This window comes from Oryzias latipes, chromosome 10 (genome assembly GCF_053564925.1).
Source record: "Oryzias latipes strain Hd-rR chromosome 10, Olatipes_Hd-rR_3.1".
Taxonomy (NCBI): domain Eukaryota; kingdom Metazoa; phylum Chordata; class Actinopteri; order Beloniformes; family Adrianichthyidae; genus Oryzias; species Oryzias latipes.
The window spans coordinates 27971063-27997035 of NC_136246.1; the positions used below are offsets into that span (position 1 = coordinate 27971063).

Consider the following 25973-nt stretch of genomic DNA (forward strand, 5'->3'; position numbering starts at 1 on the left):
CGTTGGGGGAATTCCGGCTGCCGCTGCTGCTGCGGCGGGGGTCTGGGTGTGGGGGTGGCTGGGCGCTCCTCCTCCTTCTTTTCACATTCCACCATCCATTTTAGAAGAACATAAACACTCACCTGAGCACAGGTGTTAGCTCACCTTTGCTTATAGTTTGCTTATAGTTTGCATGATTGAATGAATGAAAGATTTCACACTAGTTGGTTTAAAGGAATAGGTATGCGTTCGTGAACACTATCTGTTTTATGTACATGTTGACATGTGATCATTTTTTGCAGCTAGCAGGTGTGTTGATAATATTTGAGTGTGTGTGAACAGGCCCCGCCCGTTTTGTACTACATTTGAACTGTACCGTAACGATAAACAACCAGTAAACCTGTCTGCTCTATGCTGCTTCATGGTCTTACCGCCCCCTCACACTATTCCCCCCCCCCCCCCCCTCTGACATCCATCCCTCTTCTTCCCTTCTTTCCTTTTCCGTCCGGTCCAACACCAAAGATTTTCAATCATGGTTGAAATGAATAAAGTTTGGCCTCAATTACAAAAGGGGTTTGTTCAGTCACACCTTTGGTTTGTCTGAAGATTAATAACCCCTCTTGTTAAAGTAAAATATGTCCAACACAAGAGGCCCTCAGCTCTCATCTGCCTGCCTAGCTGTTGGACAGGACAAGTTAAAAAAAAAATTAAAAAAAAGATTTAGACTTAAAAAAGTGTTAAATTTTTTTACATAAAAGAGGAAAACATATTCATTTAACTTCAATGTTCCTGACAGTATGTGCAGACATGATGCGGAAAACCTTAAAAGACAATGAACTTTCAAAATAAAGCTACAACCAAAACTCAAGAAACACAAATGTCAGACGGATGTTTAAAGATATTAGAGCACCTTAATGTGACAAAATCCTAAATGAATAGATCAAACCATTAAAAGTATAATCACTGCATTATGAGTCTAAATTACACTTTTATTTTCTGATTCTTTTTTCCCTGAAGTTTGATCTATTTTCAAAAGGTTTCCTGTGACTTTTAATTATGTAATTTTTAAAAAATTATTATTAATATAAAAGTATTAGTGTGGTGATGACGCCCCATGACTGGACGGCCGCAGTGCAGTGGTAGGGCAATTGATCTCTGATCAGAAGATCGAAGATTCTGATCAGAAGATTGATTCCCGCCAATGTGTCAAAGTGTCCTTGGGCGAGACACTGAACCCCACCTTGCGTCTGGTAGAAGGCTGGCGCCAGTACTCTGCAGCGGAGCCGCCATCAGTGTGTGAGTGTGACTGTAAAGCACTATGGGCTTTAGAAGAAGGTAGAAAAGTGCTATACAAGTATACAACACTCACCATGAGTTTTAAGAGCAGTGTGTCCATTTATAATCTGCATTTAGGAAAATTAAGTGATAAACTAGTGAAAACATGCCATGTTTTCTAGTGGAGATGGGATGCCAAGCGTTGAGTTTGGAAATATAATTAGCTTAAGCCTGGTTCTTTTCGACAGGTTACGTTGCACTTGGTGTTAGAATCACACACTCTCCCTGTACTCACTCATCCTCACAACAAATCAGTTCAACAGAGCAGATGCTGGAATAGCGTCTTGTTCTCTGTAACAATTGATCCCCCCCTCCTTTTCTTTACCTGCTTTGTTTTTTCTTAGTTTTGCTATGGTGTCAAAATAGAGCCTAAAGTATTGCGCATCAAAACAGTAAAACCGCGCATCAAAACCCCAAATCTGCGAATCAAAATGCATAAATTGAGAACCAAAACCCACAATTTGCAACCAAAAGCCTTTCCCCAAAGCACAATCCTATTTCTCAGCTGCCGATTTGTTTTCTCGCCATTCTGAAATCCTGTTTTTGAGTTCCAGTTTTATTTTGAAACTGTCTTTTTGAGTTGCGCTTTTATTTTTTGAGTTGTGCTTTTATTTTTTGCGGTTTTGATTCTAAAACCTGTCGACACGTAAAAACAGCGACATGTCAGTCAAGGGGAGGGGAGGCGGGACATCCCTGATATCCAGAAGCTCATTGGCTACCGAATAAGACCGAGTCTTACGTCAACAGACCAGTTTAGAATGTGCCGGTAAGTTTCTCATGTTTTTCATATCTTTTACTATATTAAAATATCAAAATTGTACTTTATTTAACCAGAGGACGCCAGCACATTCAGATGAGGAGCTCCACAAGTAGCTGCTAGTGAAAAAAGATGTTAGAAAGTTAGATGTTGCATGACAAACTATCAGCATTGTTCTCCTGTGTTAGCATGCTAGCTAGCTCAATGCTAGCGGGGTATCCAGCTCTTTTCATGACTTTTGTGGATTAAACAAAGTACATTTTTTACCACAGTGTCAGGATCAGTCATGTCAACCTGGGAATAATTGCCCGTGGATTGTCACTATGGTTAATCAAATTGTTTTTTAAGAAGTACATTCATGTGTATATATAAGGTTTTTCAATATTTCCTTAGGGATTACACAGATGGATTGAACAACAAAGCAACATATTGCTGCAAGAAAGTGACACCTTTCCTAGTTTGGGATCAAGTTAATCCCTATTTAAAATAAATACATAAAAGAAACAGAATTTTTATTTGAAGTACCAGAGCAAATTTCCCACAGGTGGGATCAATAAAGTTTTTCTGATTCTGAACTGTATTCCAAAATAATTTTCTCAACCTTAAAGATTGCAGGTTAACACAGGAAGTTACCTTTCACAATATGCAGCTACTGAGTAGCAATTAAGGTGTGTGTGTGTGTGTGTGTATATATATATATAAATATATACACACACACACACTCATTTTAACTGTCTTAAATACATTTTTCTTTGTGTGCAGGATGCTGTGGACATTGGACGACAGACTAACTTAAACCAGGCAGAGCAGGAAACTGTTGGAGTTGTTGTTCCCTCTGTGGCTTGTCCTCTCTCCTCTCAGACCTGTTCAACCCTTGTGGGACATCAGAAAACCATGGCCAAGACATTAACATTTATGTACTGATCTATGCATGTCATCACAGCAGGATGTAACAAAAACTAACAATGTGAACAGATCTCATCTGCCTTACAAAATACTGCCCCCCTTAAGAAAATAAATGGCTAATAATCACCACTGGTATTTTGTAAAGCTTCATTTTTTAATGTTTGACCATTGAATGTGTTTTGTACAAAAGACTGATGGTTTTGCAAAGATCTTTGAAACACAGAGTCAAGTGCATTAGGTTCTGTGAAATTCTGAACCACAATTCAGAGAAATTAAAATAACTGTTTTTAAAACTCCTTAAAAGACTTGAGGTGGAAAAGTCACTGTTTTCGTACAGGCACTAAGAAATGGGAAGCAGACAGTGTGGTCAAAATGGACAACTATTTTAAAGGCTTCTCTTTCAGTTGACAGGAGATGTCTGTGAGCCTGCTGGACAGCCTTTGCATCACACTGGGACGTCTTTGGGGCCTGCATCTGGAAAGAAACAAAAACAGCAAAGTTAATTAACCAAAAAAAGAAGAGAAAAATTAAGATTAAATTTTTTTTCATTACCTTAAAGAAGATGTAGACATCCACGTCGTAGCTGCCTCAGTATTCCTGCCTTTTTTGTTATGGTATGCATAACAACGGCCCTTATAGAAAACAACAGACATACAGCAATAGTCAATTTTAAAACCACCACCCAATTAAATATACTAATAATTCTATTGATGTCTAATACTGGAATAATTTTAAGTGGAATAAAACACGTTTTTGCTGGTCTGCTACAATTTACTCTGCTCTGGTTCACTCGAATACCGGACTTCTGCCAGTCTGCATAGTGAAGACGCATACATTTTGAATAATATGGCACAGCAATATTGTTTCTCTGTTCAATAATTCCCTCTGTCTGTAAACCCTGAAAAATATTGAGAAACCTTATAGGTTATAACATATTTGATTAACCCTAGTGACAATTCACGGACAATTATTCCCAGGTTTACATGACCGATCCTGACACTGTGGTAAAAAATGTACTTTGTTTAATCCACAAAAGTCATGAGAAGAGCTGGATACCCCGCTAGCATTGAGCTAGCTAGCATTCTAACACAGGAGAACAATGGTGATAGTTTTTCATGCAACATCTAACTTTCTAACATCTTTTTTCACTAGCAGCTACTGGGGGAGCTCCTCATCTGAATGTGCTGGCGTCCTCTGGTTAAATAAAGTACAATTTTGATATTTTAATATAGTAAAAGATATGAAAAACATGAGAAACTTACCGGCACATTGTAAACTGGTCTGTTGACGTAAGACTCGGTCTTATTCGGTAGCCAATGAGCTTCTGGATATCAGGGATGTCCCGCCTCCCCTCCCCTTGACTGACATGTCGCTGTTTTTACGTGTCGACAGGTTTTAGAATCAAAACCGCAAAAAATAAAAGCGCAACTCAAAAAATAAAAGCGCAACTCAAAAAGACAGTTTCAAAATAAAACTGCAACTCAAAAACAGGATTTCAGAATGGCGAGAAAACAAATCGGCAGCTGAGAAATAGGATTGTGCTTTGGGGAAAGGCTTTTGGTTGCAAATTGTGGGTTTTGGTTCTCAATTTATGCATTTTGATTCGCAGATTTGGGGTTTTGATGCGCGGTTTTACTGTTTTGATGCGCAATACTTTAGGCTCTATTTTGACACCATATTTTGCTTCCGCTCTTTCCAGAGCAGTGTGGGAAAGAAATCCTGCTTGTTGCAGGTAAACATTTTAAAAGGTAAAAATGTTATATTAGATTTAAAAAATAGTGAAACAAAATTGTCTAATTTCCTTTTTTTCTTTCCTTTTCATCACTTTTTTTTTTTTTTTTTTACCAAGTTGATTAATCAGGCATCTAATGGCCATAATATCTTTTTTTTTCATTCATGTCACTAAAATTGTATCTGCATTTCAAATTTATTTTTGGATGTTTTTTTTTAACAAGTTGACTAACACTACAGAAAAATATTCTACCAGACAATTTGCAAACTTCGGCAGAGCTTCTAGTTAATTGTTCTGTACTCTGTTTTGTTTACTGTTATAATCTTTCCCCGTCTTTAATTTATTTTACTCTGTAAATCACAAACATTTATCTGTGAAGGGTGCAATAGAAATGAACCTTCATATACCTTTTATGTGTAACGTGTTTGTGACTGTCGTGAATCACAGGACATCATAGGAAAGATAAATAACATAACATGTTTTTACACTAATCATCATGTCAAGCATTCATTTATTTTCTTGTAGCACCAATAGCTGCTTGTCTCTAATGAATTTAGTGATGTTTTGTGCTTTGTGTCACCAGGCTGTCACATTTTTTTAACTAAATAACCTCAATGTGATACAAAACACAAACCGTGGTTATTAGAGCAAAACGGGTGCTTTTCTGTATTTGCCCAAAGGCAAATTTTGTCAATTAATTTTCTGTAATGAAGAAACAAGGAAACCATCAGACACAGATCCAAGCAGCAATCTAGCATTAAGAATGACTCTGTTCCCCAAAAAAAACAAAAACGGGGGTGCTTTTAAAGGCTGCTTTTGCACTGTTTTTGTATTTCTAACCTTTTGCAGGGTGCAGACTTTTCTCATGACAGCATGTTTGCAGCGTTCACAAAGCTGGAATACTTTCACCTAAAGGCAAATCAATGACAAAGTTTTGCAGCGTGTTTACAGATTCCCCAGTTATGTTGAGTTTATTTTTGTTTTTGTGACTAAATAAATAAATGCGTTTTCAAAGAACTGAGATTCAGATTTACTTTTAAAACTGCATGTTGCAGCCTCTTAAAAAAGCGAAAAAATATTTCTGTTGGCATGACAGCAGGCATGAAATACTAAGAGAATGACTGGATTCCAACTAGTCTGTGTTGTTGTTATATTAAACAGCATTAATAATGTCTATACCCACTGGAGAGCTATATCTAAACATACGATAACTCTGAGAAAAAGGGCATCACAGAGCAGTATACTGCACACACATTTACAAGTCAGAATTAAAAGGAGATTGGAGCATATGACCTTTTGGCCTTAACATGAAGGACCCCCCACCCCATGGGTCTTCTTATCGAGATGTCAAAGAATCAAAGTGGATAGAGTTAAAGAAAGGGATCAAAGTTGCTTGCTCACAGAGCGAAACATCTGTCACCTCGGCAGGAAGTTTTTCTTTTCTGTTTTATTTACAGATTTTAAAGCGTCTGTCAGTTTTGAGTCATCTTTATAACTGCAAGGTTTCAGAAGGAGGTTTTTGAATGCCCTTTAAACCATTGACAACATTTTTTTAACATATTTCTATAATCCTAAAAAAAACATTTTGGATCATTTGACTATAATTTAATATACATAAAAGTGCAAGGGAAGCAAAAAATGTTCTGTAACGCAATGCACTAATAAGGACGGAAGTACAGTGTGAGAGTTAGTTTAACACATTGATTGAACAACAATTTGTTTAATTCATGGTAGAAATATAACACTTAAGAGTCTCATTTAGTCTAACAAAAATGATTTTTAAATCAAAGTAGTTAAAAAAACGATAAAATGACTGAACCTTCCATATTTTAACATTTCAAAATATAATCTTGTGTTAAACTGTTGTTTTATTAATATGATTACATTTTTTTCACTTTTGGTATGTGCTTGGTAGCTGCAGAAACACTGTAGTTGCAGAAAAGGCCCGTACAGAACTCATAACTGGTCTCAGGTTAAAATTTCATGAGCATGCATGCTCATTTGTCTCCATAGGAAACTAAATGACAGCTGGGACTGGCTAAGAACATTCCTCTGATCCCAAACCGAATGAAGCATTTTTGTAAAAAAATGAAATTGAACTAATGTGTAGTCCTGATTGTGTTTCAAAATCCCATCCTTTCAGTTTGACAATTACATTCTTTTTATGAACAGTTGAAAAAGAAGCAACAAAAGAGAGAAAATGAGATAAAAACATGACAAATTCCACAATGATGAGAATTATGTGTCATGTCAGCCATATAGCCTCATAGACTGGTTCCTTAGAAAGTAGCTGTCAGTTGTCATATTCTCACTACATCCAGAAAAATTAACCTAAAGCTATGTTTTCTGAGGAGCAATATGTCAACAGCCGCAACTTTTCTGGACACACGCTCATCTCAAAAGGGCAGATGCGACAATGGATGCATGCTCTGTGATTAGATGAGTCAACCTTTCAGCTGGGTTTAGGAAAAAAAAGTAAGTCAGGTTTAATATATGTCAAATTGAAGGAAAACCTCTGCTCATGGGTTACAGTGATACCAGTAAAGTTGTCAGTGAAGCTTGGTCTGAAATGACATGAAAGTCAAAGATTTACTGCAGGTAAATGGTACTGGTCGGGCCATATTTACAACACCCCTTGTGGGCCCTCTTTTTTCCCCGGGGTTCCCCCCTCCTGGGCGGGGGCGGCGGGCCCCTGCCTTGCTCCTCCCTGGACCAACCGTGGGCCGGGCGGATGGCTGCCTGGAGTGCGGGGCGGGTCTCCCTTGGGGGGTCCTGGCTCGTACCTGGGGTTGGGGCGGGGGGATGCCCGGAACTCCTGGGTGGTGGTGGGGTGCTCGTCTGGGGCTGTGGGCGTCCCTCTCCGGTGGGGCCCTGCGTTGGGCTCTCCCGGCGCGGCGGGGGGGCTGTTCTCCTGGTTGGGCTGGGGCGGCCCTCTCTTTCCCTCTGTGCCTCCCTGCTCTCTGGCTCTGGGGGGCCTTGCGGCGGTCCTGCTGGCCCTGGCCTGGGTGGCGGGCTTGGTCGCCCGGGCGGCGGTTGTTCCCTGCCGGTTTCCGTGTGGCGTGGGGGGGATTCCGGCTGCCGCTGCTGCTGCGGTGGGGGTCTTGGGGTGGGGATGGCTGGGCGCTCTCCTTCCTTCTTTACACATTCCACCATCCATATTAGAAGAACATGAGCACTCACCTGAGCACGGGTGTTGGCTCACCTTTGCACTGGCGGTTTGCGTGACTGAATGACTGAAATGTTTCACACTAGTTGGTTTTAAGGCATAAGTATGCGTGTGAGCACTATCTGTTTTGTGTACATGTCGACAGATGGACATTTTTGCAACTAGCAGGTGTGTTTGACACTTGGGTGTGTGTGTGGACAGGCTCCGCCCTTTTTGTACTGCATTTGAGCCTTACCATGGTGATTAACAACCAGTAAACTTGTTGCTCTATGCTGCTTCATGGTCTTATCCCCCTTCCCCTCCTACTATCACCCTCCTTCCCCCCCTCTTTCTAACGTCCCTCTCTCTTCTTCCCCTCTTTCCTTTTCCGTCCGGTCCAACACCAAAGATCTTCAAACATGTTTGAAATTAATAAAGTTTGGCCTCAATTACAAAAGGGGTTTATTCAGACATACCTTTGGTTTGTCTGAAGATTAATAACCCCTCTTGTTAAAGTAAAATATGTCCAACACAAGAGGCCCTCAGCTCTCATCTGTTTGCCCAGCTGTTGGACAGGACAAGGTAAAAAAAAAAAAAAAGAAAAAAAAAAAAAAAAAAAAAAAAAAAAGATTTACTGCAGGTAAAGACCAGTCTTTTACCTGAAATTCAGTGTTCATTTCAACAGGACAGCACAGTCCTGAAGCAGCACTGCATCACAGACTCTGATCTTCAGGTCGGAAAGAATCTGCTTCCTATTGATCCCAAGAATTGCTCACATTTTCTACATGTAATTAAAGTGAAGTCTCTGCTTTAGCCGGAGTGAAAACCAATTCAGAAAAGCCAATAAATATTACGATAAGAGTTTTTCTTGTTTGAAAACAATAAGTTAGGCGCTGAGTGCTCGGCCGCTGTGCATTGAGGCTAATCATCCACAAAGTCTTATTTAATGTATTGCATGTGGAGACAAACCTGAAAACAATTTAGAAGTTCATAAATGGAGCCATCAAAATATACAAACATTTTGAAGCCAAACAGTGAGGAGCGGTGATATTTGATGGTATAATCAGTAAAAAAAAGTATATACCGGTATGTAGTGAACTATTGGATTTAGAATTTATACATTTTTAAATAGTATTTTCCTTTTTCGTTTGATGTTTTTGCATTTGGGTTCATGTAGCATACACTATCTGTTTAAAATGTGCTTTATGTCTATTCTGTACTCAGAATTGAAATACCATATTTGGTATCCTACTTTAAATATAGTGAGTAATTGTAATTTGTGGCTTGGTGAAAATCTGGTGTTTTCTTGTGCTTTGCTCAGTTAATTTAAATGAATGTCATTGTTTGTTTGTTTTTAAAAGGGGATTTTTAAAGTAATGGAGAAGTCTTTGATTTAAATTGAAAGAATAAACAGAATTAATACAATCAGTTTCAAGCATGCAGCAGAGTGATACACATCTTCAGTTCAGACCCCGTCTTCTCCTAAAGTGACCCAAAAAAACAGTACAGTTCTTAGCGTTGAGATAAGAGGTCATGATCAATGATTCACTATCCTGCAACAGATGCAACTGAATTGTAGAATGGCCACTTTTTCCTTCGAATCTCCTGTGCCGCCTCTGAAGTTATCATCCGGACCTGTTTATCAGACAGATGATCAAGCATGTTTGAAAGATTACAGACAAAAGACTACAAAAGAATTAAGTTTATGCTCGCAACAAGTAAAAGAAAGTTCTGCTGTGTTAAACTGACTCAGGTGTGACCCTTTTTCAAAAAATCTTGGTCTGATTCTGACAGGTAATTGACCCGTATGGGTGCTGTCTGTTTTTTGGGTTGGGTTGTGATTTAGGCATTAAGAAGCAATGTCATCCCAGTGTCCTTAGTTATGTTTGCCTCGTAGAAACAGGGCTGACCAGCTGTTGAATGGCCCGAGCATCTCTCTGGTGCATGGCTCATGTTACACAAAACACTGCAAATCTTGTGCATAGTAGATGACAGACACTCCACAAGGGCTCCAGACATTCATTTTTTCACCAGTAGAAAACCTTCAGTGGAAATCTGTTTTTTGCACAAATTCGAGACCCATTTGTTATTCTGGACAGATTACTGCAAAACCCTAACAAACGGCAATTAAAATGCTTTTGTGTGGAGACACACTTTTGCTATTTTTAAGAATTTTAGTGCAACAGTGCGCCTCACACCGAGCATGCACTTCTGCCTGCCTCTATGCCCCAAATCCAGAACATCTTTGAATGTTTTGAATAGAAAACAGAGGGCTAAATTGACAAAAAGTTTAATAACTGATTCCCATGGTGACTCCAAGCAGGTAAAATAAAACAAACCAAAATAGACTTTTAAAGCTTGGGTGCACAGAAGAATGTTCTCAACATTACTTGTACAGCGCTTTTCTACCTTCCTCGAAGACCCAAAGCACTTTAGAGTCGCAGTCCCATTCAGCCAGTCACACACACATTCACGCTGTGAATCATATATTGGGCGGCCGTGGCGCCCAATATAGCTTACCTTTAGTACTAATACAAGTGTCTAAATAATACAGTTAGACAAGAAGATTCAAGAAGACTTTTATTTAAAATATGGAAGCAACCACCTTTGTAGAATGTCATGTATAAATGAGATAAATACAGAAAATACTTATGAGGAACTTCTCATTAGAGAGCAATCCAGACTGGTGGTGCGTCCTCTGCCCTGTTGGGAATGTGCTATAAAAAAAAAAAAACTCACATTCATATTCAGCACCTGATTAGAAGTGAACCTTTGTTTGTGATGCTGCAGAACCATTACATCACACACAGACCTTTGCTGAGGTTTAGTGTAATTGGGCCCGAGAGTGGCCATTATTTAACAACACGGCTCATGCTGGGACTTCGCTTTTTGACTAGCAGAGGGTTCAGTTAATCAAAACCGTACAGAAAATTCAGCATGCGCTGGATCAAAACCCAACGAAAAATGAATGTTAAACAAACAGCATCAACCTGTTGAATGTCCAGAAGACTGCTTAAAGTCTAGATAAAACACCTGGTTATATTTAATGCTTGTGAAAGGTTCATATTTGCTTATTTTAACATTTCAGGACCTGACATTGATGTGTGGACGTGGCATTTTGGATTGTATTACCACAGTAGTCAATTCATCTTAACTAGAGCTCTATGACTACATGTTTAGATTAAAGTCCTGCTAATGAGTTAATAGTAAACTAGATATGATGAATATGTCTCTTTAAATCTATAAAAAGTGTTGTCATCAGATCAAGAAGTGCTTTACTGGTCTTTACTGTTGCTCTCAACTATCCTGCACAGAGAATACTGCTGATTCAGTGGGACAAAGTTTATGTGGCTGTTTGTTTGTTTGTATGAGAGCTATACAGCTCCTGCACGCTGAAATAGCATGAGTGCATGTTTGTGTGTCTGCAAATTGAGTTTCAGCTACTCATATTCACCTGATCAGCATTTATTAATGTGTGTTTAAGCCACAGTTTTCTGACAAATTGTCCACAGAAGCACAAACACGCAGCGGCTGAACAAGTCAGCAGCTCAGTTACTTTGAATCAGTGTGAATCAGCTTTGTGCAGGGCATTGTGAGAGCTGCTTGCAGATAAATACATTCAAAAAAGAATAATTAAACAAATAATCACCAAAACATCAAAGATGAATGTTTCATTTTTATTATTGATTCATTGTATTAATGAACCAGCAAGGAGAATTGCTTAAACTTGAACATAAAAAGGAAAATCATAGGGCGAGTTTTCACCAGTTTAACCCTTTAATACCGGAGATGTTGCAGGTGACACCTAAATGACACATGCTCTTTGACATACAGAAACTCTCTATCAACGATTCTGATATGAAAAGCAACTTTTCAAATCACTTTTGCACCGATTATAAACACTTTACAAGCAAAAAAAGTTGCATATTGGCACAAAGCAGAAATTTCTCTGAAACAGAATCAGCGGATTAACGTAGACTGCGTAGGGACATCACTGCTGTAAAGTGTTGCATATCTGCGCCTCCAAATCCGCTGGAATTATATTAATTTTGGTTGAAGTTTAAGAATGTCAACCCAGGAGCAAAAGCTCTGGCGTTAAAGTGTGAAAACAGCAACGCATTCTAATAAATTCACTTGGGGTCTAATTAAGGAAGATTTTTTTAAAACAATAGGATAAATTGTGTGTACACACAAAGAGCTTGCATGTGTTGTTGCACAAGGATTTGGGGGGTCTCAACTGAGAATCATCTGGAACAGGTGGAAACAGCAGGATCTAAAGGGGCAGTGAATTGTGCACATTAAACCAATGCAGTACTATCAATGAAATGGAGATTGGAGAAGGAGCCTCTGGAACAAACAAATCAGTCTTTGAAGATGGGTTTTTCATCCCTGAAGCACAATGTGCGCACCTCAGTAACACCAGCCCTAAGGCGGGAGGCTCAAACTATAGCAGGGCACACTCTGGGCTGGATCTGTGCTGAAGAGTCTTTGTTGAGAGGGACAGAGGTAGGTGTACAGGTTAGAGTTGGGGCTGTCTTTGTCTCCAGCAGCTGAAGAGGATGAAAAGATGGTTGCTATGTTGTGAAAAGTGGACTTTAGATAGGCTATACAAAAAGCCATCCTAGTTGTAAAATTAAAAAAAACAAGCCACAAATAAGGCTGATTCCATCAGTGAGCTTAAATAAGAAGATTGTTAAGCCAATAAGGTACCTTGCTTGTTTTTATAAATGGGATTTTTCAAACATGAATGGGAGCTCACCCTCTTTACATGGAGTGAGAACATTTTCTTTTGGGTGTATTTACACCACCCTTTTTAAAAGTGATCACACCCTATTATAACCTATTGAATTCACTTTAATGCCACCAGCGAGGTTAAAGGAGAGGACAGCAGCCCTGCTGTACCAAACAAAGTTTAATTTATAGCTTGGAATCGGAGAGGAGTAATTTCTGGAGTTATGTGTGATACAGAAGTCACTGCAAAGCTGCTCTCCTTCAAACATTAGTCATTATTACAGCAAGTTGCTTGTTTTTACATTTCCATGTCCTTCTGGCCTTTGACATTGACATTTCAGCTAATCCGTTTTCTGCTTTGCTCTGCTTCATTTGCTCGTTCCCTCCTCCTCCACAGCGGATTTTTAATTTCACCTCCAGCCAAACACTCAGCTTTTTGCTGTAATCTCATCAGAAAAACTAATCAGGCTTTAATACACCTAGTGCCCCTCTCTCTCTCTCTATTGTTTTATTATTTTTTATTTTTTTAAATCTCCCAGGAGAGCAAGACAATCACAGCAGTGAGGAGAAACCCAGATTTCACTTTGGTTCCTGTTATCAATTTCAGGGCTATTACAGGGTAAAGGTTTTAATTTCATATGGAAATGGAATTCTGTCAAGATATGATCCGCTTTAGGACACATTTACAGCATATTTGCTTTAATGTATCTCCCAATAGAGTGAAAAAGAAGGAGGAATAAAAGCATATTTTATCAGTTTCCTTAGATTGGATCAGTGCAGAGATAATAAAATGCATCGAATAATTGAATTTTCTTAAAGTAGTTTGAAAATGCTCATTGAGAAGAGGAAAGCTTTTGGAAATAGAAGCATATAGATCATTCTATAAATAAAACATGAAAAAATGTGTATGAAGAGTATGGATTTAAAATCAATTTATGGATTACTGATGCATTTAGTAAATGATGTATACCTGTGTAGTGTGTTACTACCTTCTAGGCCCAAAGCACTTCTAAGAAGTCCCATTGACCCATGTTCAGTGTCTTGCCTAAGGACACTTCAACACATAGGGAAGGTCGACCGCTCTACCTCTGCACCACAACCAGACTTTAAGTAAGTTGATAACTGAAAGATCAGGAAATGGTAAAATGGTAAATGGCGAATACTTGTACAGCGCTTTTCTACCTTCCTCGAAGGCCCAAAGCACTTTAGAGTCGCAGTCCCATTCAGCCAGTCACAGACACATTCACGCTGGTGGCAGCTCTGCTGCAGAACACTGGCACCGACCTTCCTTCAGAGGCAAGGTGAGGTTCAGTGTGTTGCCCAAGAACACTTTGACACAGGGGTCAGAGGTTGCGATCAGAGGTTGACCACCCTACCACTGCGCCACGGCCGCCAGATATATGATTATAGCTTACCTAGTACTAATACAAGTGTCTAACTAATACAGTTAGACAAGAAGATTCAACACACCCAAACATTGTTTCCCAACCTTGGCCTTCCAAGGTCCATCCAACCTCTGTTTAAACACACCTGCCTTTGATGACTGTGGTTGTCAGGCTTTCACAGAGCATGATGATAAGCTTGATCAGGTATGCATAAACAGGGCAACATAGAAGACATGCAGTGCCTGTGCCCTGAGGACCAGGGTTGGGAAACACTGCTCTAATACCACAGTCTGATCATTTTAGCAGTTGTTTAAGCGTTCAGGTTGGTCTTTCCCCTTAGTAAAATAACTTGGTTGATGATGATTAATGTTTACTTCTGGCCACTGATTCCATTTTATTTAACATGGTACCATCATCTTCATGAATGATACGTTGACGCTAAAGATGTCGCTGACAGAAAGGCATATTTGAAAGCTTTGTAAATATGCGCTAAACAAGCATTGTTATGATGTGACACTCTTTTAGTAAGAAAACTTTAAACGCATGTACCAGAATATAGAGACAGGTTTACCTAGGATACCAGCAAAGAGAAAAATGTAACTGGTGAATTTGCAACAGAGCAGTAAATCTAATCAAAGACCTATTTAGATAAAAATTTTGTTTTTGGTGTTTTAACATGTTTTGTGATAATATTTTTAGTGATGAAGGACATAGGAAACGCAAGTCCCTTTGAAAATGAGGTTATTTGTGACAGAAAAAAAATCGGATGGTTGAGCCTCAAGCTGCCAGCTCTGAACTCTCAGCAACATGGAGGGAAATGGGGGGTGGGGTTGCTCAGAAAAAAATGAAGTCAAAAATTGACTACAGCAAACAAACTTAAGGTATCATGATGCTAAAAAGTAAAAAGAATAAGAAATAAAAGAGAATTGCATTGTTTATGTTGATGTCAGAATAATCAGAATCTGCTGTTTCATTTAAACCTGCCAAAAAATGACATTATATATATATATATATATATATATATATATATATATAAAATATGCAAGTATGGAATTAAATAATTTTACTTAAAATTCCCTGCAGTTGGTAAAAGTTCCTTCTTTCCTGGCAAAGACATTTTTTACACTTCACACTGTGTGACCCTGACCTGTTTTTTTTTTTGTTTTTTTTAAGATTTATTTCTCATTCATAGTATCTGCTAAATGTGAATGTACCGGTAAATATCTAGTTCTGTTTCTGGAGTGGTTGTTTTGAATTATCTTAAAGCCATTTTGTGACCTGACAGATTTTTATGTCACTTAATTTAAACCAATGACGAAAAACATCAGACTTGATTTAACTTACAAAGAATTATGTGTGGATTTCCAATGAATAAATCATTGATTTTATCCTAATTAGTTTAGGGAGATTATATTAAAAAAAAAGATTCCTCGGATATCTTCTTTAAGTCTTCCTCTTTGTAACCTTAGTGAGGCCAATAAGGAGGATTTTGTCTTAAAGTAGAGGCATATCTGGTGACCCTTATATAGGAATTTAGCTGATAAATGAGTGGTATGTTAATATAAACATGCAGCTAAGTAGATATTATGAACCTACTTTTGCTTTACTGGATTTACACCTCTGGTCAATTAATTTTTTTCATCAGAGGGATTTTCTGCAGCCTCGCTAGTGAAGACACGTGCACATTACTGAACACACTCCAACTCCCAGGATCACTAAATATCTTTGGAAACAACTGGTTGAGTCCAAGCCATTAATAATGTGCATCACATTAGGCACTAATTAATCACTCCAAGGGTCCTAATTATAGTTATGTCACTAAAGTCAGGTGGCTTCTGCAGTTCAAAAACTTAAATAGTGCAGTCTTCAGAGTGAGCTACTTCTGTCACTCAAAGGTGAGTAAATTGATCAGTTAAATCCTGGTGAACCGAGTTTGTCAAAAAACAGGGACCAGTTTAGCTTGCCACCTGGCACTAAAACATGACAAAAGCCATCTGTGCAACCTTCACCAACTGTAAAAGTTTTCCTGGCCAATCGTCGCAAACGAAGACCAACCATGCACAGCAGAGGTCATACATGGATAAAGGGAACAGGAATGGGGTCTGTGTACATCAGACAGAGCATTTCATAGCTGGGTTTCACCCAAATGTAAACAGACTGTCTTGTTTCCAGTGGCTGTTTTTGATATGGGCGAGGTGAGGGCTGGCCCAGGGCGGCACATAACAGGGGGCGGCATTTTCCGTGCCCGCAGTGTTACATACAAGTAACTAGCTAAGTCAAAGAGGAGACTTTCAGCTTTTATTTTGACATGCCTGCTGCAGTCTGCATTTTGCACTTTTATTTTTGACACAACTAACACTGAACATCGCACCCATGTCTTCATCCTCTCCCCTCTCCACACTTATGGTGCAAAGAAAACAAAAAAAAGGATGAAACAACTAAGAGTGAAACAACCTAAAACAGCCACATGAAAAGGAATTAGGCAGAGGAAAAAACCCGTGCTCAACCCAATTTCGAACAGAGCTGGCACTGGGGATTATTTCCCACAATTCCCCGCTCCGACACAGCAGATCCAACGTGCACGTGACCACCGCCTTTTGCTGCAAGACACTTGCACCCACACCTCTTTGAGGTAGTCTTTGAAACATAACGAGTCAAAAAATTCGAGAGAGGGGCGCAACACATCGGTAGCTGGGTGAATCACACTAACATGTAATCTGGAATCTTTTTCAGTCTAACAATCAACTTGGTAGTTTGTTTAAAAGAAAAATTATTTCCTATGATTTTGGAAAACACAAACCTAAACCGGCACTGTCATCAGCATTCTGAAGGTCCGTACTTCTGTCCCAGGTGACTCCCAAAAGCCAGACAAATGGTAAATATAACCTTTAGTTTCTCAGCCAAGCTCATGCACACATACCAAGGTTCACATTTACAGACATGAAAAATACTTAAAAATGATTCCAACAAAATTAATTCTGAAACTTTCCATCAATACTTTTTCTCCATCAGCTTTTTAGACTTGCAGGATATGTTTAATGCATCAGACTTCAGACTTGCCTGGTGGTTAGGGAGGCAGACTCATAATTAAAAACCAGCAGATTTGATCCCTTATGCATGGAGATATAATAATGAATAAAGTTTTGACAAATGTGAACTAAAACTGGGAGACACTATCATTTCCAAGTGGATATTCATAGTTTAGTGAGATTTTACGAATTTTTACAAAAAAAGCAAAACATTATTATTATTTTACAATATGTGTTAATGCTAGATTATAAGCAAAAAATAATAATAATATTAAATATGTTAATATGTCAATACATGTTTGTATTCTAAATAACTAGACATGACTTGTTATTTGTTTTGTCTTCCTTGTAGCCAAATCCTTAATTAACAACTTACATGAAATCACAAAACCTTACTACATTAACCTGCATATTAATAATGTCCAAACAAAACAGACACAGCAATGCTTAACCCCCCCCCCCCCCCCCCCCCCAAAAAAAAAAAAACAAAAAAAAAACACGTTTGTTTGGCCTACAATTTGGTAAAACAAAGTCTTCTATCTCTAATATATTCCTTAATGTGCCTGACCAAAGTCTGGTCAATTTGGTTTTATTACTAAAATAATAGGGCTAACTCTAGGGCTCCAACTATGCAATGTCTTACATGATTTGTAAGTTTGCTCAAAAAAAGGCAAAGTAAACTATTAACTGTATCTTGTTTCAGAAGACATACCAGAGATTAACGTGGAACTACTGCACACAGGACAGACAGCTTGTTGTTTTACACAACTATCACATCATTAATCTTCTTCCATTTATTCCCTTTCGGGGTCATGGGGCTGCCGGAGCGAAGGCAGGGGGCACCCTGGACAGGTAGAGTGTCCACAATCACACACCCACGCACTCTCACATTCACACCTAGGGACGAATTAGAACCTATATGAAGTATATTTTTGGACAGTGGGAGGAAGCCAGAGTCCCCGGAAAAAACCCACGCATGCACAGGGAGAACATGCAAACTCCAGGCAGAAAGGTCCCCCATTGATGTTCTGGTTCATGTCCCCCAGCCGGGACTTAAACCAGCCTTCTTGCTGTGAGGCAAGAGCGCTAACCACTGCGCCACCATGCAGCCCAGTAATGTCATGAGGGCATAACTAACATTTACTAGCAGATGACAAACCATCAAAACAAGTACATATCTGTAGGTGTGGAATAATGTATTTTAAGGTTCTTGGATGTATAGTCAAGGAGGACATAAGGGTGGTTGGTGTGAGTAAGGGGGATGGAGAGGAAAAGGTTAGATGGAGGCAGATGATTTGATGTCGAAATCAGCCAAAGGCAATTAAAAAGTGTTTGGGCACAAACATTGATTGCAATAAAAGTTCAAGCCAACAAGTAAATTGTGCTTTTTCTGAATGGTAGCAAGTGTTGCTCAGACATATTGTTCATTCATTATAAAACACCAAGTCTTTCATATATTGGAATCGAGATGTAAAGCAAGATTTACAAGATTTGCACCGCTTTGACTTTGTGCAATGGGACTTCACCAATTTAAGGAGGTGGACACGCACTGGAAGAAGCCCCTCCCTGCTGCTCCGGCTGGATGTGCATTCATGAAACCGCGTATAGCACGTTCTTGAATGTGCCACATGTGTCTGGTGTTTATGCAGCTTCAGAGTTCAAGGATAAAGGTGGAAAGATTTCATGTAATCCATGGATACCAGTGAAGATCACAAATCATTGAAGAACGAAGGTTCAACACACCGTTTAGTGGGTCTAGATGACCCAACTCCCAACGTTAAAGTGCCTAGGATAGCACAAGGGTTAACTGACGATAAAGTGGATGAATGGATGAAGAGTTTATGATGGTAAAGTTTTAAAAGTTCACAACTTGATTAGTTAATTTTAAAATAATGCATTCAGTCTGACAAACCCTCTAACCGCAAAGCCACAAGAACAGATCTTTTCATGTAAAGAAAAAAAAGATCTTTAAAATACTGTGGATGATACATTATGGCACTGTCCTCATTGAAAAAGGAGACAGAAAAAAAACTTTACAAGTACTCTTGCATAAGTCTTCTCAAATAAATCAGGCATGTAAAATATGTTTTCAGTCATCCAACTAATGGTTTGGAGCTGCTGCATCTCTGAAGAAAAGAGGTACAGCCAAAGCTTTGAAGCCCCCTCTAACTGACTGCGAAAGGCTGCATAAATGAACTTTTTAGATGTATTTTTCATGGCTTTTGATCTGCCACTCTTTGATTCCTTTGGACACAGACCGCTGACAGGTTGATTTGACTGTAGACGGTCATTTCCCATTACTGTGAGGCCATTTATAGAACAGGACGGTGGTAGGAAGACATACATTTCAGTCATTTTACCCTGATCTTTTTTTCCAGACAGCATTGTATTGCAGCACATCATTTTGTCTCTTTGTACTCTTGGTTAGAAGCACAACGATGAAACAAGACGGGGCTGCTGCTATCCATTTAAACTTTACATAATCTGCAAAAGATTTCTGTTGGTTTCCATTGAAGCATTGATATGAAAGACATATTAAAGATTTATGATTTCCTTCTTTTATGAAATTTTTATCTTGATCAAATATGTACACAATCAAGCGAGACAGGAAACTTTCCAAACCAAACTATTTTAGCAGAGAAAGCTGGAGAGTATGCACTTTGTGAAGCGCTGATTGAGAGTTTTATAATTATTTTTTATTAGGACAACTGTAATTTGAATGCCTTTGTTTTTATTTAAAATGGCAGTAAAAACATGTCATGAAAAGGTGTCCCAACATGGTCATTGAATTGCACGGTGTCTTTCTCAGTTGTTTTGTTCCTTTGTCTAACTCAAAATGTCAGCACGCCTAAATCTCTCTTTACGCCCAAAATTCTCTTCCTGCTTTTGTATCTGGTGTTTTATTTAATGGATTCCTGAAGTGAACTACTTCAAGTTGACCCTGCATTATGAAAATCTCCCAAAACCTCTCAACATATAAAAAAAGCTGCAGCAGCACAAATCCAGACTTATCTCAGTGTTATGGTTTTGGGTTTTCATCCCACCAGTGACAACAGCAACTGCCAGATAAAACTGTAATATCTCTGAAGATCTGATATAAATGTTAAAAAAAGAAAAAAACATGTGTATGTACTGTGTATTGTAAATTATATTCTACACAACTTTAAGATCCTGTTTGAAAATATATATTTAACCATCTTCTTGGATTTTTTTTTAATTTTTATTTTGTAAGCATTTTACTCACTTCTATTATTAAAGAACCTTTTTTTCATTATAGCAGAGAAACAGAAGTGTCAAATGAGCAAAATTCTGGGTAACTCTTGTGCTATCCTTGGCACTTTAATGTTGGGAGTTGGGTCATCTAGACCCACTAAACAGTGCGCTGAACCTTTTTTCTTCAATGATTTGTGATCTTCACTGGTGTCCATGGATTACATGAAATCTTTCCACCTTTATCCACCTTTGTCACGGTAGGGAAAACACGTCAATGTAAGGGTGGGGTCATCTAAGATAGCACAATCCTGGTGTCCCAAAAATACAAAAGGCTTCATTATCAGGTTTGATGCTGAAAAAAAGATTGTATTCCAAAGAGCAAATGTTAATTTTATCTATCTCTACAAAAAACTTAACCCTTTATGTTTTTGGGGGATAACAAAAATAAAAAGTTAAAACGTCAAGAAAAAAAAAAGAAAAAAATAATAATCAGTTTTCAGGTTATTGCATCCTTACCTGGTTAATACACAAAACATTAGATGACTTAATGAAGAAAATAAAAAATGGTATTTTTAAAGGGAAATGCACAGTTTTAAATTAAGGCTCCAATCTCTAAACATTAGAATTAGAAATAAGTAATTCATATAATAATTATTATTGATATACAAAAGTCAGAAGAAAGCAAGTAATAAACTAAGCCCGGGTCCAAGTTGCTTCCCTCTGGCTCCTCCCTATTGCTACAATTTAGGAGAGTTAGAAGCTGTAGTGGCATCTTAAGGTGTTTTATTTTAAGGAAGAGCTATAGGGACTGTGGCTGTCCCACCCCCCCGGTTAAGGGTGATATGCGTTGCATTTGTGGCGTGGTGGAGACACACATTTCTTCACGTAGGTGTGTTCTTAAGCGCAGACGTTTTTACTTAAAGTTTTGTCTTTGGATGCCTTTTAAAGTTGTAAAACCGATATTCAATATTTTCCTGATTTTTTTCTGTGTGTCATCAAGTGGTAATAACGTATGAATTTAAAGACACTATTTGTTCATGTCTCTCCACTTAAGGGGATAAATGTATGGGTAGGGAGAAGCCGTAGAGGCAGAGAAGCAGTTCAAATTTGGCCTTAGACTCATAATAAGAAGAACAAGGGATGCTCTTTTATTTGGGGGATACTTTTTCATTTGTAGTTTAGTTTTGCAGGAGTGGGTCATGTCCAAAGGGTATCACCGAGAATCTCCCAATAACAGGTTGTGCTGGCTTAAAGCACTGTGTTTTGTAAAGTCCATACTTTAATTTCAAAGGACACAACAACTTGGAACACTGGAAAAATTCAAAAGCAGTCTAAAAGCCTTTTTTTTATGGAGTTAATTCAGTCTCAATAATCAGAAATGCACACAACCGGTTTTACAAATGCACACGCTCCGATTCACAAATGTCATTTTATGCAAACGTGAAAAATAAATTCGGAAATACACACCCTGTGTTTCACAAACACACAGATTGTGTTTCACAAATGCACACTAAATGTTTTACAAATGCACAATAAGTGTTTCTCACAAATGTGCACACTGTTTTTCACAAAAACATTTTAGAAATTCACAATAAATGTATCAGAAATGCACAGTAGGTGCTTCACAAACATGATTTTTAGGTACACATGTGATGTGAACTCACAGATCATTCGAACTGCAGACTGTGCATTCAAAATCCCGTTCTCGTTTGTGAATCTCTCCGTGTGTGTGAGAGATTTTTCTACGGTGAATATTGAGACTCATCTGACGGAGCGGGTCAACTAATGTCACCATTGGCTAGTGAATCTGTCAATCAAACTCATCGGGAAAGCAGGCGGGTTCGCTTTTAGCCAATCGTATGGCCCCTTACACTTTCTCTACGCTTTCTGCAGGTGGCAAAAGCCCCGCCCATATTTGATTCTGTACCAGTCGGTCGTTAGCGTGTTAGCCTTAGCATGGCTTGTCGGTTTATTGCCTTCGGTTGTCAAAAATTACTGGCTTGTGCAACTTTTCAGTGGACCTGGAAGCAAGGCAACATTGGTTGAATGCAGTTGACATTGAATCCATCGAACTCTGTACTGGTCATGAGATTTAAAATGAGTGTTTCACTCGGGATTGTTTGTACGTTATTCTCTTAGCTTTCATGCTAGCGTCATTTCAACACTCAGACACGGTTTTGATCATATGAAGGTGGAGGAGAAAAATCTTCAACTTCCACAGGTTTTGTGGAGAAACTGCCATCACTTTGCTCCGTACCACGCAGTGGGACTACATTACCTCAAGTTCATCTCACTGTCATATCACAGACGCCCAATATACACTTCCCCTGCTCAGCCCGAAGTCACTTTGCTTGACCTTAATTTTATTTTTTTAATAACTCAAATGTCATTGATTTTATATTGTAACCATATACATATACACCTCTTGGCCAGGTCACCCTTGCAAAAAAGATCCTCATCTCTCTGGGTTTTATAGCTGGTTAAATACTACACAACAAAAGATGGTCATAGAACAACAAAGTGCAAACATTCACCCTTTATTGCAGAGTAAAATTCAGTGAAAACATGGACAGATTAAAACATCAAAATTTAAGCAAATGTGGGATCTCTACTGATTTGAATTTTATTTAAACTGGAACTAATTTTCATAACTTCCTTACATACAATGAAGTCCCTTGAACAATACAGCAGTATTGATTTGAACTCTGTCTTGCCCCGCTCAGTCTCTCTTCTTCTGTATGTAATTATGTCGCCTAAATTAAGTTCTAAACACACTGGACAGTAAAGATGTAGGTCCACTCCCAAACGGTCTGAATTCCACAATGGGTTGATGTCGTCTTGCAGTTCCAACATTTGTGGACCCAAAAGGGGACTGTCCCATACCAGGACATTGATCCCAGGATGAGGTTCAGTCATGGATCCACTCTCCTCCCATTCAATCTCTGGAACCAGCATACCCTAACAAAAAAAAAGAAAAAAGATACTGTTTATGAACAGCACTGTTTTTTTTGTGTTTTAGATTATGTAGGAACAGTGACCGACTAATAATAACTTATATTGTTGCTTGCAGGCAGACCTCATATCTCCATAACTGTTTATAATTTGCAAATAAGTGAACCTTAACAAAGTAGTGAGATTAGTACATATGATGGCTCATAATACCATGCATTGTGATGCATTTTGAACTTGCAGATGTGCTATTCTTCCTACAAACAAACAATTTAGGGAAATTGTTTGCACCACACAACAATAATCCTTTTCATTCATTTTCGATGAAAATTCACTGTAGTCATTATGATTTCATGATACTCTTCTTGATACTTTCCACTTTAGTCAAACTGCACACAAATCAGTTGTCCAGTACAGTGAGATTAAATAAAGCATTTACCCAGGGATCAGAAACAGGGTTCTGGGTCAAGCCCAACTGCCACAGCTGATTTGGCGTCATGCTTTGCTCCGTCCTGATTGGATGGCTGTCCCACGCGTCACTAAAGACATCCAAACTGGCCTGAATGCGTGGTAGAAAAATGTAATGGCAGCAGAATACGTGATGTGACTGATATTGAGCAAGTCTTGGTCCTCAGGAGAGTGCAGGATGTTGTAATATAAACCAGTAACACTCACGAAGACATCACACCAGAGGAGCTCAATCCTGTATTTGGAAAAAAGCAAAAAAAAATATTATATTGTCAGATTTATTTTTAATACATCATTCACTTTTATGTATCAGGGCTCCAGACTAACTTTTTTCACTAGGAGCATAGTGGCCCCTAACTGAAAATTTTAGGGGCACAACCAGAAAATTTAGGGGCGCATACCGTAAATCAACATTCTAACCAAATCTACTAATTTCCACTGTATTACAAATAAATACTTTAACAATAGATGCAGAAATTACAATGTGCTGTTTCTAATTCAGTGTCATATTTTATTCTGCACTTTTGAAGATGCAACATGAAGGTAAACTGACATCACCATCGCTGTCACGACAGTACAACTAAGTAAAAATAGTTAAAAAAATACCATACTTTTAGAATAAAAAAAAAGTTTTTAGTAACAAGTGATTACCGTAGTAACCTTTCGTAATTTCACAGTTTCAAACAAGACTTAAATGTATGTAAATATTAGAGGATGGAAATTCATGTTGGTGACACCAAATAGGTTCAGCCAAGATGCACAATAAGCGTGTTTGAGATCACCCAGATGGACGCAACACTGCACAGATCACCTGGTGTGTGACGTATATTTTTGTTTTTGCTCCAACATCACCTGTCAATCAAAACAAAAATATCACGAGAAAGGGGTGAGAGCAAGACACCAATCAGAGCGAACGCAGCTGGAAATTTAGTATTGAACTGACTAAAAGCTGCCCTACAGACTACAAAACAATGCATTATGGGACATGCGTCCTGATGGGTTTTTTGTAGTTCACTGATCAATTAAAATAATTTAAAATACCAACTGATTAAAAAAAGGCTACATCCATTACAAAACATTAAAATAATTATAAAAGATGTAATATCACAGCTCATACTTAGGGGGAGAGGCATATTAAAACGAAATTAAATGTTAAGGACAACTCCTAATTCCTGGTCTCTTTCAGTCTCGCTGCAGCTTCGATTTCATGCGAGTTTGAGACCCCTGCTGTACACTCTGTCACTGGTACACTAGCTGCAGTTCGGAAGAACGAATCAATAGTTCACTTGCTCATAGCTCAGACGCACATATCAGGTTGTGATGATATTTGTCTCCGTTTCCTTCCCACGGATGTTTACGCGCGCTCGATTATCTCTAGGCCCCGCCCCTCCACACATTTTAGCCACTTGCAGTGACTTTCCCTATTCTTCTCACACGCATTGGCCGCCTCAGGCATCACTCAATGAAACGCGAGTGTGTGCTCGCGTGTGCTCCAGTCTCATGAGTATTCGCGCGAGTGTGTGTGTCTGCCTGCGTGCGTGTGTGTGCTCGCGTCTCATTGATGATTTCATCTCTCATTTCATCGATCATTGACGTGCTCCTTTCATGTTTAATGTATAAAAAATACGGAGGGTGGAGGAGGCAAATTTACTGGTAGCACATGTGCGACTGGGTGTAAAATTCAGTCGCACACTCTCAAATTTTGGTCGCAAAATGCGACCAAATGGACGCAGTCTGGAGCCCTGTGTATATATTAAAGCTTCTAAAACTAGGTTCAACTCACCGTTGATTGTGTGTACACTTTTCCCACAATGAAGCCGTTTGTGTCAGTTGTACGTACTGTGAGCATTAACTCGGCTGTGCCCACATTTTCTCATCCATGATCTCCTCTCACCCTGACAATAACATGAAAATCATGTCTCAAACACATAATTACAAATGCATCGGCAATACGGTACACATCAATTTAAAATGTAATGTTCTTATGTATGATGCCAATAAGTAGAATTTCTAGGTTAAAAAAATTGCAGGAGTGGGTTACATGTATCACTGGGGAAAAAAATGAGGTGAGAGAGACTGTTAAGGGGGGGTAAAATATTATTCATTAGGGGAAAGTTTTAGAGTTGCCTTTGTTTATGGAGAGGAGTCTAAAAAAAGTAATTTTATTTTTGTACAAATAACCAAGTACTTATACTGCCTGATATGTGAATAAAATATTTCTTTATGAATAACATGAATACCTCAGAGGAAAGCCATAAACGTTCACAGCGTCACTGAAGAAGGCCAAGTGGGTGTCTGCACAGTTGTTCTATGCTATCTTCAGGTACAGGATACATGGAATACA

General features: G+C 38.7%; 4 long non-coding RNA genes across 7 annotated transcripts in view; 2 read left to right on the forward strand and 2 right to left on the reverse strand.

Moving 5' to 3' along the window:
- LOC111947463 (uncharacterized) overlaps positions 1–25973 on the forward strand; it is a 152021-nt gene that overhangs the window by 44608 nt on the left and 81440 nt on the right. The window lies entirely within an intron of this gene.
- Positions 1944–3106, forward strand: LOC111947466 (uncharacterized). The gene is made up of 2 exons (XR_002873320.2): positions 1944–2080; positions 2834–3106. It is a non-coding gene; the product is annotated as an uncharacterized LOC111947466 (long non-coding RNA).
- Positions 3113–3752, reverse strand: LOC111947464 (uncharacterized). The gene is made up of 2 exons (XR_002873315.2): positions 3530–3752; positions 3113–3451 (listed from the first exon to the last, which is right to left on the reverse strand). It is a non-coding gene; the product is annotated as an uncharacterized LOC111947464 (long non-coding RNA).
- The window catches only part of LOC144994924 (uncharacterized), a 591488-nt gene continuing 588248 nt past the window's right edge, over positions 22734–25973 (reverse strand). For all 3 annotated transcript variants that reach the window (XR_013658647.1, XR_013658645.1, XR_013658646.1), the window contains exons 3-6: positions 25870–25946; positions 25413–25524; positions 23601–23864; positions 22734–23170 (exon numbers count right to left, since the gene is read on the reverse strand). This is a non-coding gene — a long non-coding RNA (uncharacterized LOC144994924). The remainder of the gene's footprint in view (positions 23171–23600; positions 23865–25412; positions 25525–25869; positions 25947–25973) is intronic.